The 13,169-nt window shown below is 49.4% G+C and overlaps 1 protein-coding gene and 1 pseudogene across 10 annotated transcripts in view; one reads left to right on the top strand and one right to left on the bottom strand.

The window, feature by feature from the left end:
- The window catches only part of ATP2B2 (ATPase plasma membrane Ca2+ transporting 2), a 389,290-nt gene that overhangs the window by 225,887 nt on the left and 150,234 nt on the right, over positions 1 to 13,169 (top strand). The gene's annotated exons all lie outside the window — the stretch shown is intronic.
- Positions 2,426 to 2,954, bottom strand: LOC119508317 (annotated as a pseudogene).

Raw genomic sequence — 13,169 nt, 5'->3', positions numbered from 1 at the left:
GAGGGGGAAAGATGATGGCCAGACTGTAAGGATCCTGTCTGGATCTAACACTGGGTGGGGCAGAAGCCACGGGCCTGACCAGTGTGATCCGGGGACTGGAATATCTCTCCGCTCCACCTGCATGGTTCAGGGTGTCACAATTCCTGAGACACCACCATGCAGGGCTTCGCCCCGAGTCCTTACTGGGGGAGCATTTAGGCTGTGGTTAAAAGCAGAGGCTGTTGCCTGAGTTCAACAGTGAGGGGATTCCAGACAGCTTCCTAACCTTGCAATGTGTGCTCATCTGTGAAGTGGGATACGGAGAGCAGCTACTTCTTGGGGTTCTCGGGTGCATTTGCCTGTTTGATGCCACAGAGCTGGCACATGGGAAGGACACCCACTTCATCGTGAACTATTCCTGCCATTTGGCTGGCACATGTCCACGTTTCAAATCCAGAGTTCACTCCAAGAGCTCGTGGTCCCTGCCTCCTTGTCCTTCCTAATCAGATTGCTTGCTCGGTCATGGAGCCAGCATTTGTTGATGCCTGCCCTGTGCTGGGGGCTGGGAGATGCTGTTCCCAGAGACCTCACAGTCTAGTTGGGAAAGCAGACTGGTAAAACCCACTCCCAAGGCAGTGGATGGGCGGGTGCAAAGTCAAGGAATGAGCCACGTGATGGGCTGGCAGCGGAAGGGGTTGAAATGTGGAGTGGAACAGGTGGAGAGAACTTCACAGAGGGCTTGGCATTTGGGCTGGGCCTTGGAAAGTGAGATTCTTGATTAACAGGTAAGTGGGTGGTAGACAATCTCTGATAGGAGGAGCAGCGTGTGCAGGGGATGGGAGGCAGGAGTCGCTCAGGAAAGGCAAGGAGTTCAACGAGAGCAGAGAGCCCAGTGAGGCTCGCTTGGAGCAGTTGGGTGGGACCCTGGATGCCGTGGTGATGAATAATTTTTTTTAAATAGTTCCTGCTTGGGAAGCCAGCAGTAGCTTTCAATCCAGAGAGTGGCATGCTAAAATCTGAGAGGCAGCATAACGTGGTGGTTTTAGAATCAGGGAGGTCCTGGTTCTCCTCCCAGCTCTGCCACTCAGCAGCTGTGTGACTTTAGCCAGTTATTTCACTTCTCTGAGCCTCCAGACTCCATCTGTGAAATAGGCATAAGAACACCTATCTCTTGGCGTTGTTGTTGGATAAGGTATATTCAGAGCTGTAACCCAGATTCTGACACTTGAGAACCACTCAGTAAATGGAAGTCACCATCGGCATCATTCTGGGGGTTGTACAAGAGGGGAGGGTGAGGCTGGGGTCCCTGGGGACTGTGGGACCAGTCAGGAGGCTGCCGATGGGGAGCCTGGGCCAAGGTCAGGAGCCCGGGAGGCGAGAAGGAGGAGGCTTGGGCCATGATCATGGTGCTCTCTGGGTCTGTGAACCTGATTGGACATGAGAGAGGGATCAGAGCTAAGAGTGACCATGAGAATCCACTCTGGGGGCCTGGGAAGCTGCTGTGGATGTCAAAAGTAACGCAGGGGTCACAGAAGGGTAAGGGTACTTGGGGGAGCCTGAGGACTCAGAGGGGACATTTGGCAACCATCAGAAGTTTGGTTCTAGAGCTGGGGAGAAAGTGCAGGGTGGCAGGATCGGTCTGGGAACCGTCCATATTAGGATGAAAGTTTATGCCAGAGATAGTGAGGAGTTACTAGAGTCAGGGGAAGGCCATGGGAAAAGCCCCCAGTTTCACAAAACAGAGAAGCCACGAAGAAGTCTGGGCAGATATGGTCAGAGAACCATAGGACAGAGGGGAGAACAAGGAGGGATGTCAGAGCATGAAGAGGGAGAAGGGTCGTGGAGGCAGTACGTGGGGGTCATCCCCAGAAGCCACCCAAGGGCAAGGCCTGGATGGGCAGGGACAAGGAGCCACAGGCTGGGCCACAAAGCTAGAAGTGGGGAGCTTTGGCTACAAGGGGAAGGGAGCCTACCGAGGTGGACTGGGAGCCCCAAGACACTAGAACAGTGGTTCTGCTTATTTAAGATTCCCAGGCCCCACTGATTTATCTGTGCAGTGTGGTCCCTGGGAATCTGCATTTTAACCAGCCTCCAGGCGATGGCAACACAGCAGTGCTCAGGGAACCACACTTTGAGCAGCCCTGCTCTGGGGTTCCTGAGTCCATCCCAAGAATCCTTTATGAGGATAGGAAGAAAAGGAAACCTATACCCCAGGGGACCCCAGGTACAGACCCTCAATCATTCTTGCCTGCTCTCTGCTCCCCCTCTGGTGTCCTGGCCTTTAAAAAAAAAAAAAATCCATTTATATAGTCATGTGTTCATCACAAGGGTACAGAGACTTAATTTAAAAAACAAACAAAACAAAAATGACACCACCTATACAGAAGGAAAAAAGAGATCATCTAAGGCAAATAAGGAAATAAAAAGACAACCCAGAGAGGCTGGGTCAGGGCTCTTGGCTGGAGACTTGCTTTGAGTAGGTCTCTTGTAGATACTTCCTAAAGACTGTGGGATTTTTCCACAGCTCGGCAGCATGTGTGTTCAAGGGGCTATCGATGTTGGGTTCTCGAACCAGCAGGCTCTGGATGGAGAGGAGGAGGGTCCTGATGTCGTACAAGACAAACCACTTGTTCTTCAGGATGTCCAGGCAGATGTTACCCTGGGTGTCCACACTGGGGTAGGAGTAGGACATAAAGAACCTCACCATGGGCACCTTGTAGGGGTAGCCACTGGGGAACTCCAGGGAGAGCGTAGACATCAAGTCTTCATGTACTGTGCCAGCTGCTCCATGGATGGTCCCCTCCCACTTGAAAAGTGTAGGTGGAAATTCCTTTGTCGCCAGACATCATGAGGGTCATCAACTCCTGCTATAGCCTCTTGCCCATAAAGCCCTGGGCGGTGCCCCTGCTGGGCTCAGCCCCCTTGCAGGCAGTGGCAATGCTGGCAGAAGCTGGATCACAGTTCTGGAAGGCCATCCCATAGGGCTAGCAGGGAGACGGTAACTTGGAGAACACAACTGCGACTGCCTGTCCTGGCCTTTTAATTTGCCTCCTCCGTGTCTGAGACCTCATCAGTAGCCTCAAAGAGATTTCTGGTTTTCTACCAGTAGACTCCAGGTAGAAGTAACCTGGACTCAGACATGGAAAGCACAGAAGGTGCAGGGTCAGAAATGCCCAACCTGCAGTCACCAAAACAAGAACAACTGCTCTTGCCTAGAAGAGATAGAACAGTGTTCCGGTTTGCTAATGCTGCCTTTTTGCAAAACACCAGAAATGGATTGGCTTTTATAAAGGGGGTTTATTTGGTTACAAATTTACAGTCTTAAGGCCATAAAGTTTTCAAGGTAAGGCATCAACAAAGGGTACCTGCACTGGAGAAAGGCCATTGGCATCCAGAAAACCTCTGTTAGCTGGAAAGACACGTGGCTGGTGTCTGCTAGCTCCCAGGTTGTGTTTCAAAATGCCGTTCTCCACAGTGTTTCTCTTGGGGTGTTTTGTCCTCTCTTGGCTGCAGCTCCTCTTCAAAATGTCACTCTCAGTTGCTCCCTTGTCCTTCTGTCTGTGAATTCCTTGTATGACTCCAGTGATCCAATTAACACCCACCCTGAATGGGCAGGATAACACCTCCATGGAAATTATTCAATCAAATGTTTCACTCACAGCTGATTGAGTCACATCTCCACAGAAACACTGAACCAATAGGTTTCAACCTAATTCAACACTAATAAGCCTGCCCCACAACACTGCATCAAAGATAATGGTATTTGGGGGACATAGTAATTCAAACCAGTACAAACAGTAACTGGCCACACACTTGGATTTCTCAGTGGTGAGAAATAAAGCTAAGAGACCCTCCCCCCATATTCATAGACTGACCTCTGCCGGGGTCTGCAGCTTTCCTGACTCCACCCTTTGAATCTAGGAGTCCTACTTTTCTGCTTTCTGTTTTTTAGTCTCTTAATATGGCTAGGTTTCCTGGCCTTTCTCTGTTCTGGACCCCAAGCAACTCACTAGACTTATTCAAAAGTAATCTCCCAACTTAGACTCATCTCCTGACACTTCTGTGGCTGAGTTTGCCTCACCACCCCATGGGGGAAAGAATTTAATAAACCCAGGCAGACTGAGATGTCACCACATACATACGTTCCCTGTCCCAGAAGGAACCAAAGGGAGAGGACCATGCATGGCCTAAAAGAATGACTCATTAATGGTGGAATTTCAGGCATCAGTGACAGATAGCACTGAAGGACAGAAGTGGGTTCTCTGTGCGTGCACTTAAGTGACCCTGAATGGCTTTTTGCATAGTATTGCTTTGTTGTCTCCGGCCTGCCCACTGGGACAGTCCTGTTGCCTGAAAACCAGGCTTTGATCTTCACACCAAATATCTGAAATCTGTTCCCATGTCTGCTTACAGAGCATATGGAAAAGGCCCTGTGCCCTCCCCTCTCCATCCACATCTAGCTGCCCCGGCACAGGGAGCCACTTTGGCCTCCTTTGACCCACACTCACCCCTCCCTCAGCCCACACTCCATTGGTCAGCACCGCTGTCCTGGAAAGCTCCTAGGGGCACTCATAACCCTTTGCTCTGTGTCAGCACCACAGCACGTGGAGAGCTCCTTGGCACGTGGTCCTCAAAGCCTACCCCCACACCTCCAGTCAGCACTGGAGCCTTAAGGACAGCTCCCAGGAGCAGCGCTTCTCCAGCTTCCTTGTCCTCCCTGGGGCACTGTCATTCAGCACCACGGTTATGTGGACAGCGCTCCAGCTTCTGCAGATCAGCCTGCTGGGAGAGAGGGGGAGCCTGCGGTTATCAGGTTCCTTGACCCCAGCCACCCAGTCCCTCCCCAGCGCCCACCTCCGTTCATCCATCAGCACCTCATCCCCAGAGACAGCTCCCTGGTCCCCCAGCCCTCCACGGTCAGAGGTGAAGGCTGAGCACTCTAATTAGCCATGACCTGTTGTGTGTGGCCAGAGCGCTGACCAAAGAACTGATCAAATTCCACCCCTCAGTAAGAGCTTCCTGATTACCCTAATGAAAATTGTCACTCCACCCCAGTATTCGCTAGACCTGTTTCCTTCAGGTCCGTAAACTATAGTTACAAATAAACTATTGTTTATTTTGTTTATTGCACACACACAAACACACACACAGACAGACATTGGCTCTGTGGGGTCAGGATTTTGCCTGTCTTGTTGCCTTCTGTATCCTCAGTGCCCAGTACAGGGCCTGGCACACAGCAGATTCTCTGTAAATACAGGTTGAGTGAAATGAAGGGGAGCTTGGGAAGACCACTAGCTCTGTTTTGTGCCTTGAAGGACAGGTAGATTCAGGTGGGCAGAGAGGAGGAAAAATGCATTTTCTCAAATAGGGGTGATGTGATCAGGAGCACAGAGACACAGGGAGCAGATGGCTTGAGGGAGACAACGTGGCTGGTGCAGCTTGTTCAGATCTGGATAAAGAGGGCAAAATAGGAGGGTAGAGCCTGTTCATGGAGTGCCTTGAGCATCATTGTGATGTGGGCAAAGGAAGGGGGTTGTGGTTTCTGCCCAAGAGGGGCTTCTTCTAGGTGGAGGTGAGAGCACAGATTCAGCAGGAGCAGCAGATGAGGAAGGCAGGGCTTGGGGAAGGGCTTCGTGAGGAAACTGACCCTGCATGGACCCCTGAGGCCTGAAGAAGATGCAGAGAAGTAATTGGGACTAGACAGAACCAGTTTTTGTGCTCCCCAGGACGAGGATGTGCCAGTGTTGGGAGGGGGCGGTTATCAATAAACCATGTCCCTCCGACTCATCCAATTTGGGACCACTTGAAAGAGACCCAGAGGTCAGACAGTTGGAGATGAGAAAACCACCTAATTCCTGTGGAGGAGACTGGAGAATGTGACTTTAGATCTAGGGTCCAGTGAGTTTCTTGCTACTGCCCCCACACACGCTCTCCAGAATTATGCAACCTATCCACTTCTCCCCAGAGGAAGCAGCTCCTTGCCTGTGGTCTTGATGCATCCTGAGGACAGGCTGGCTCCAAGGAGGAGAGAGTAGAGCCACGCATCCCAGATCACCCAAGCTCACCAATTAGATACCTTGGAAGAAGTGTGAGAAGGAGAAGAGAGAACAAGGGTGCTGATCTCACTGAAGTCCCTGCTCTTGGAATGTGATCGGGGGGGAATAAGTGTTCCTTTCTCCAAGGGAACAGCTGAAGTTGGAGTAATAGCATTTATGCTAATAAAAAAAACAATAAGATATTTTCCAGTCTCCTCGTTTTGCAGACAGAGAAGCAGAGACCTGGGACAGAAAATAAACCCAAAATGGTTTGTTGGTACCACTCTCTGCCCCCTGCCTCTTCAGACCTGGCTCCCACCACCCGCCAACCACAGGAGCTTACACCAGTCACTGCCCTCTTTCTGCTTCTGGTTTCTCCTCTGTAAAATGGGGATGCTGGCAGTAGGATGCAGTCATAGGATTTTTGTAAAGGATTAAATTAGATAACAAATGTAAAACACATAGGATGAGGCTTGGCACATAGTAGACATGATGTAAGTGTTACTGTTATTGTTATTTTTTGTTCCTCCTTCAGACCTCTGCTCACCACCCCAATCTGCCATGGAATCCATGGGGACAGAGCCGGAGGTGGGGAGTAAAGGCAGGAGAGGACAGTGTGGCTATAGCCGGTTAGTTCAGTTGGGGCTGGAAGGCTGGGGGCAGCCAAGGCTGCAAAGGGGGCTCAAGGTATTTGTTGCAGTGATGGGGAGAGAGTTGTAAAGGCAAGAGGTGAGTCTGAGGAGATGGTGGCGGCTTTCAGCTGGAACCAGAGAACAGTGTCCAGAGCAGCTGGTCCATCCAGCAGGGCCACCACCCCCAGCTTCTCACCGCATGCCCTATCTCTCGCAGCCTGAAGTGAAACCTCCCCAACATTTTTCTGCTTCAGTTGGGCTTTCTTGCTTCTGTCTGCTAGTGACTTTACTGTTTTCGTTCCATCAGAAAACTAGCAAAGGTTTTTTTTTGTTTTGTTTTGTTTTTTTATTTAAGGTAAGATCTCTAAATATGGAGTGCATAAAGGGGATAAAACTTGAAAGTCAGACACAGCCATTCAGGGGACCGAGGAGGGGCAGCCAGTGTCAGACGCAGCAGCTGAATCCTGATCAGCTCTTGACTCCAGGTTCTAAGACATTTCTCCTGCCTTTGGCTTCCAGCCAAGCAGGACTTGGCCTGCCACTGGGATGTCCACTCCTGCTGGGGCTGAGGTGGCAGCAAGGAGGCCCAGGAGGTGGCATGCCCAGGGAAGGAAGTATCAGATGGTGAGAGAATCCCTGAGGATGGTGCTAAAATGGCCCTTCAAGACTGAGTATCTGTCCACATCAGCCCCTTGCTTTACAGATGAGGAAACTGAGACACGGGGGATGGCACTGGCCCAAGGCTGCACAGTGAGTTAATGAAGGGCAGTGGAACATAATGGGAAAGAGAGGTTTTAGACTCTAGATGATTTTTAAACTATGCTAAGTCCTACCCATATGACCTTGGCTAAGTGGTGTAACCTCTGCAAGCCTGAGCTTCCTCACCTGGAAAGTAGAGATAGGAATCGCAACTCCGCAAAGCCAACAGAAGGCATTCGATAAGCAGTCACTATTAACATTAGCATCAGGCCAAGATTAGGACCCAGCAGATCTGGGGTCCAAGCAAGGGTCATTTTAGTTTTATCCCCCAAAAAACTGAAGCAAGAGTTGTGCAGGAATCATCTACCTTGGCCTGCAGCCCCTGACCATGGAGCTATTTGGGGGGCTCTTTGTGGCAGAGGGAACAGACCTTAAATAGCAGGAAGGAGCGTCTGAGTATCTCTCTCCCTCACCTTGGAATCCCAGTGCCTGGGACAGGGCCTGCAATGCACCTCCTTAAGTTTATTGGATGGATGGATGGATGGGAAGATAGATCGACAGATGGGTGCGTGGATGGATGGATTGTGGATGGATAGATGGATGGATGGATGGGAAGATGGACAGATGGATGGGTGGATGGGTACATGGATGGATGCATGAATGGATGGGAAAGTAGACAGATGGACAGATGGATGGGTGGGTGGATAAGTGGGCAGATGGATGGGTGGATGGTGGATGGATGGATGGATGGATGAGTGGATGGGTGAATAGGTAGATGGGTAGGAGGATGGATGGATGGATGAATGAATAGATGGGTGGGTGGGTGTATGGATGGATGGATGGATGGATGAATAGGTAGATGGGTAGGTGGATGGATGAATAGATGGGTAGAGGGTGGATGGATGGATGGATGAATGGATGAGTGATGTGTGAATAGGTAGATGGGTAGGTGGATGGATGAATGAATAGATGGGTGGGTGGATGGATGGATGGATGTGTGAATAGGTAGATGGGTAGGTGGATGGATGGATGAATAGATGGGTGGGTGGGTGTCTGGGTGGATCAGTGGATAGGTGGATGGATAGATGAGTGGGTGGATGGGTGTGGAGATAAGCACTTGGAGAACCAGAAATGAAACATTTTTTTCTATCATCTAACGTTGGTAGCTCCTCTGGTAACCTGGGGCAGTGGGAAGAATTGACCCTGGTGGGCAGCTAAGAGCTGGACCCACCCTCCCTCATGCTAGGCATGAGGGTGAGAGCCACCCGAGAAGCCCTGGATCCCTAAATGCTCACCCCCCGTCACTGCTTTTGGCCACCCTTGCCTTCAAGGGTGATGTACGGCTGTTTCTCTAGCAGGTTTTCTTTTCTTTTTTTTTTTTTTAGATTTTCCTTTTCTGGTTAGCAGGATAGGAGTGTTCTAAAAATAGCACTAAATTTGCTTCTGAGGTATTCATTTTCAATTCCTTTCTTCTTTCCCTGTTCTTTCTCCCTGACTGTGAGAACTCAAAGCTGAGATTGCCATCATCAGCTTTGGCGCACGCACACACACACACACACACACACAGTTGGGCTCACACACTCAGATGGGTGTGCACACAGGCCTCTCCAGTGCACTCACAACTCAGAGACACGTTCCCCTGGACCTGCACAGCACACCCTGTCCTTCGGTGTCACCGACACTGAGCATACATCTGCTGGCACACCACAGGGAACCTCTGACACACATGCACAGTCACTTATAGACCCAATACGACACTGACATTTTCACACTCCTGACCCAGGTGTGCCCTCAGGCCCCGGCCGGGTCCCACTGGTGCGTCCACGAAAGCATACTCCCACTGGCCCCGACACACCCATCCTGACACTGGCACATCCACATGACTCGCACACCCACAGGGTCACACCAAATCTGTCTTTCTCTACACACACACACACACACACACACACACACACACACGCACACACACACACAGAGGAAATCCTCTCCTTGAGAGGTGTGTCCAGGGGAATGGCAAAGACTTTTGGGGACGAGGAAGTAGCAGTCACCCCTCCACCCCTAATAACCAGGCTAAGGTCAGTTGTCACCCTGGGCTTGGCACAGAGGGCAAGGACTCCCATCTCTGGGCCAGCGGGGCCCCTACAGAAAGTCCAGGAGAGGAAAGAAACTCTCTACCCCTTGGAAATGACCATGAGTTTGTCAGGATCAGAGCAGAGGGGAAACTGACCTTGTATGCAGTGCTAACAAGGCTTCCAGGGGTGACTGGGAGCCTGGTGGGAATCACAAGGTCAGATCTGGGTTCTGTTTTAAGACAGCAGTGTGGGGGACAATCGGTTTCACAGAGGTTAAAGGCAAGGAGTGAGTTAAACTATTACAGTATGAACAATCACCATTTAGCAGGTGCTTGCTCCATTCTAGGAACTGTGCTAAGCTCTACTTCAATTAGTCTTACAAAACCCTTTGAGGTAGGCAGTCTGGTTGTGTCCATTTGGGGGAGAAGGAAACCAAGGCACAGAGAGGTTAAGAGCTTTGCTGAAGTCACACAGCTGCCACCTAGGGTGTCCAGACTGGGCCTGTGTCCCCTTCCCCCCACTCCTGTCTGTCATTGCTGCCAGGAACAAGCCAAAGGAAATGGCAACTTTAAAAATACATATTAACATGGCATTTAAATTCAGCACATCATAAAACAGAAGGATTTAGCATCCAAAAGTTATTTTAGCATGTAATTCATTTGCAATTGTCCCAGCTACCATCCTTCAGCTAGAATTTGAAAAGCTGTTGGTTTGGGTTTTTTTTTTTTTAAATCCTTCCTTCGAAAGATAGATTCCTTCTTTGTTAAATTAACTCCAAAAAAAAAAAAAAAAAAAAAAATTTCTCCTTCCTCTGCCAGCGAGAGTCCCTCCTGGCAAAGACTTTATCAAGGCACCCCAACCTATTCTTGAGTCATTGAAATGTAACAATAGAGTCATTTAAATGCTAATAAGATGAAACTGAAATGCATTAATCCAATATTGTCAGAATGGCATTAATCCAATATTGTCAGAATGTTCTCTGGGATTCTGAAGGGTGTGGCATGTCAGAGACTGAAGGGACCTTGGAGTGTCCAATCCCTTCACTTTCCACGTAGGGAAAATGAGGCCCAAGGTCACATGGCTGGAGCTTGGACCAGAGAGGGGCTTCTCAGTGGACTCTGGCCTCCGTGGGCTGTGTGACCCCAAGCACGTTACTCAACCTCTCTGGTCCCAGGACTGGGTATATGCCCTGCTCAGAGTTGGGGAAGCACTGTCTCACTGGGTCATCTCCACCTTACAGGTCTAGCAAGGTTAGGTGACTTCTCCAAGGTCACAGGGCTAATTTAGCTCCTCAACAGGGGAGTGGTGGATCACGTGATGTTTGGATGAGGCAGCAAAGATGTCAATCAGAATCTGGGTAGAGTTGTGGCTGAGGGGGTAGCTGCATGTCCCAGCTTCAGCCTCAAACCCATCCCTCATTACGAAGAGGAAAACCGGACAATGGAGGATGGGGTGCATCTCAAAGAGAAAAACTAAGAAACTTATAAGGTAGGCAAGGTAGGAATCACAACCCTGCTTCACAGGTGAGGAAACAGGTCTGAGGACCTATCTCAAGTCAAACCGCCATTGATAGTGGACCCAGATATCCATTCATTCACCAAGCATTTATTGAGCACCTTCTGGATGCCAGGCACTGCACTAGGGATGAAGTAGGCATGGCTCCTGTCCCCATGGACCTCTCAGTCTCCTGGGGAAGGCAGACAGGTAAGCAGGCAGAAGCACTAAAGTGCAGAGTGTGCTACTATACTGGATGTATTTGGGAGTCAGGGAACCGAGCAGGAGTGTTATGCAGTCTGAGTGGCTCAGGAAAGGCTTCCCAAGAAAAGGACACTGAAGCTGAGCAGGACGGGCAGTTGCAAGTGAGGCAAAGACCCAGGTTTTGGAGAGTGTCCTATCCAGATACAGGGCAGGCTCTGGAGGATTCAGGCAGCTTGTGGATTAATTTCAGTTCTTTGAATCTGTCTGTTCTTCTGTATAATAGCATGCAAGTGCTTTTGTGCCAGTGGGCCTCATGACCTCAAATAAAGCAGATCCCACAGTCAAATCCAGTGCCAAAGTGAGCTGTGCAATGCAGAAGGAAAATCCAAGGTCCCCCATGCAGGGGTGGCACATGTGAGATGCAGGAGCAGGCAATGATGGGTGGGTAACTGCATCAGAAGACATGGCTGCTGAAGCGGGAAATCTCAGAGAAGGAAGTTTTAAGATCAAACCTACAGGAACAGAGTTCTGATTTCTAAATGATTTTGTTATCCCAGAGTTTCATCCCTCCATGCAAGCTTATTCTAGTCCCTTCCTGTACATTCTATGTCCCTCTCAACTTTTTACTAACAGACAGTTGTATATTTCACTTTCTTCCTCGTGTGTCTTTCAACTAAAGTCCTGCTTAACCTGCAGAAAATAATTATTCCTTACTTGGAGTTGAAAGGAAAGGGCTGCCCTGATACCGTAGGCCAGGTCAGATTTCCCTGCTCTGGGAGTCCACAGCACCTGGGCTTCCCCATCATGGCAAAACCATCATGTCATGGAATTCATTCATTTAATTGTCTCTATTCCCTGTTGTCAACTCTTAGATAGCGGGAACCATGTCTGTATTGTTCAGTGTCTGGCATGGTGTAGGGGCAGAGTTAGATACCCAAAACACAACTACTGAATGGATGGATGGATGAAAAGAGGGATGGAGGGAGGGAGGGAGGGTTGGATGGATGGGTGGGTGGGTGGGTGGATGGATGGATGGATGAATGGAAGGATGGATGGAGGGATGAAGGGATGAAGGGATATATTGAAGGATGGATGAATGGACTGATGGATGGATAGATGGATGGATGGATGAATGGATGGAAGGACGGATGGGTGAGTGGGTGGATGGGTGGATTGTAGATGAGTAGGCAGATGGATGGGCAAATGGGCAAACAGATGGCTGGTTGGCTAGGTGGATGGGTAGATACATAGGTAAATGGTTAGATGGGTGGATGGTTGAAGATCATTGTTCAACTTAAAACAATAGTCATTAAAATCATCAGTGGTTCATTAACTCATGCCTCCTGCTGTCATCACAGATATAATTGCTGCTAACGATTCTCATAGCTCGTGCTGTCAGAGAAGTAATTATCAGTGCCTGTAAGCCACGCCGCAGGTAGCAGGAGGACAGATAGAAAACAGCACCTCGGGTTTAGAAAGTCCCTTGTGGTTTATAAAACACTTTCATTCACATACAGTGCTTCAGTTAAGCATCATAAGAACCCCACAAGGCAGCTTCACCAGGGGAGGCAGCAAAGCATCATGATTAAGAAGGTTTCTCTAGAACCCAGACTGCCTGGGTTCACAACTGCTGCTCGCTAGCCATTTGACCTTGGGCAAGTTACTTGGCCTCTCTTGGCCTCAGTTTCACCTTCTGTACCATAGAAACAACAAGACTACCGATCTCATAAAGCGGACAGGTAATAATCACTAGTGCACATTGAGTGCTTACCAAGTGCTGGGCTGAGTTCTAATTATTTTACATGAAATGCCTCATTTGAGCCTCATCACATCTATAAGAGAGATATATTATTTTCCCTTTTCTGTTGTTTTTTTTCTGGAGAATGAAACTAAAGTTAATTTGCTTTGCGTTAAGCTGGGAGGTGAAGGAGCCAGAATTTGAACCCCAGAATTGTAGCTTCCAGAGCATTTCCTCTTAACCCCTACACCATCTTCTGAGATAGATGTTCTCAGAAAAGCATTTAGAGTGCCAGGCACATAGCACTTGGTAAATG

The sequence above is a fragment of the Choloepus didactylus genome, chromosome 1 (assembly GCF_015220235.1).
Source record: "Choloepus didactylus isolate mChoDid1 chromosome 1, mChoDid1.pri, whole genome shotgun sequence".
NCBI classification, from domain to species: domain Eukaryota; kingdom Metazoa; phylum Chordata; class Mammalia; order Pilosa; family Megalonychidae; genus Choloepus; species Choloepus didactylus.
This window is presented reverse-complemented; position numbering and strand designations above follow the sequence as displayed.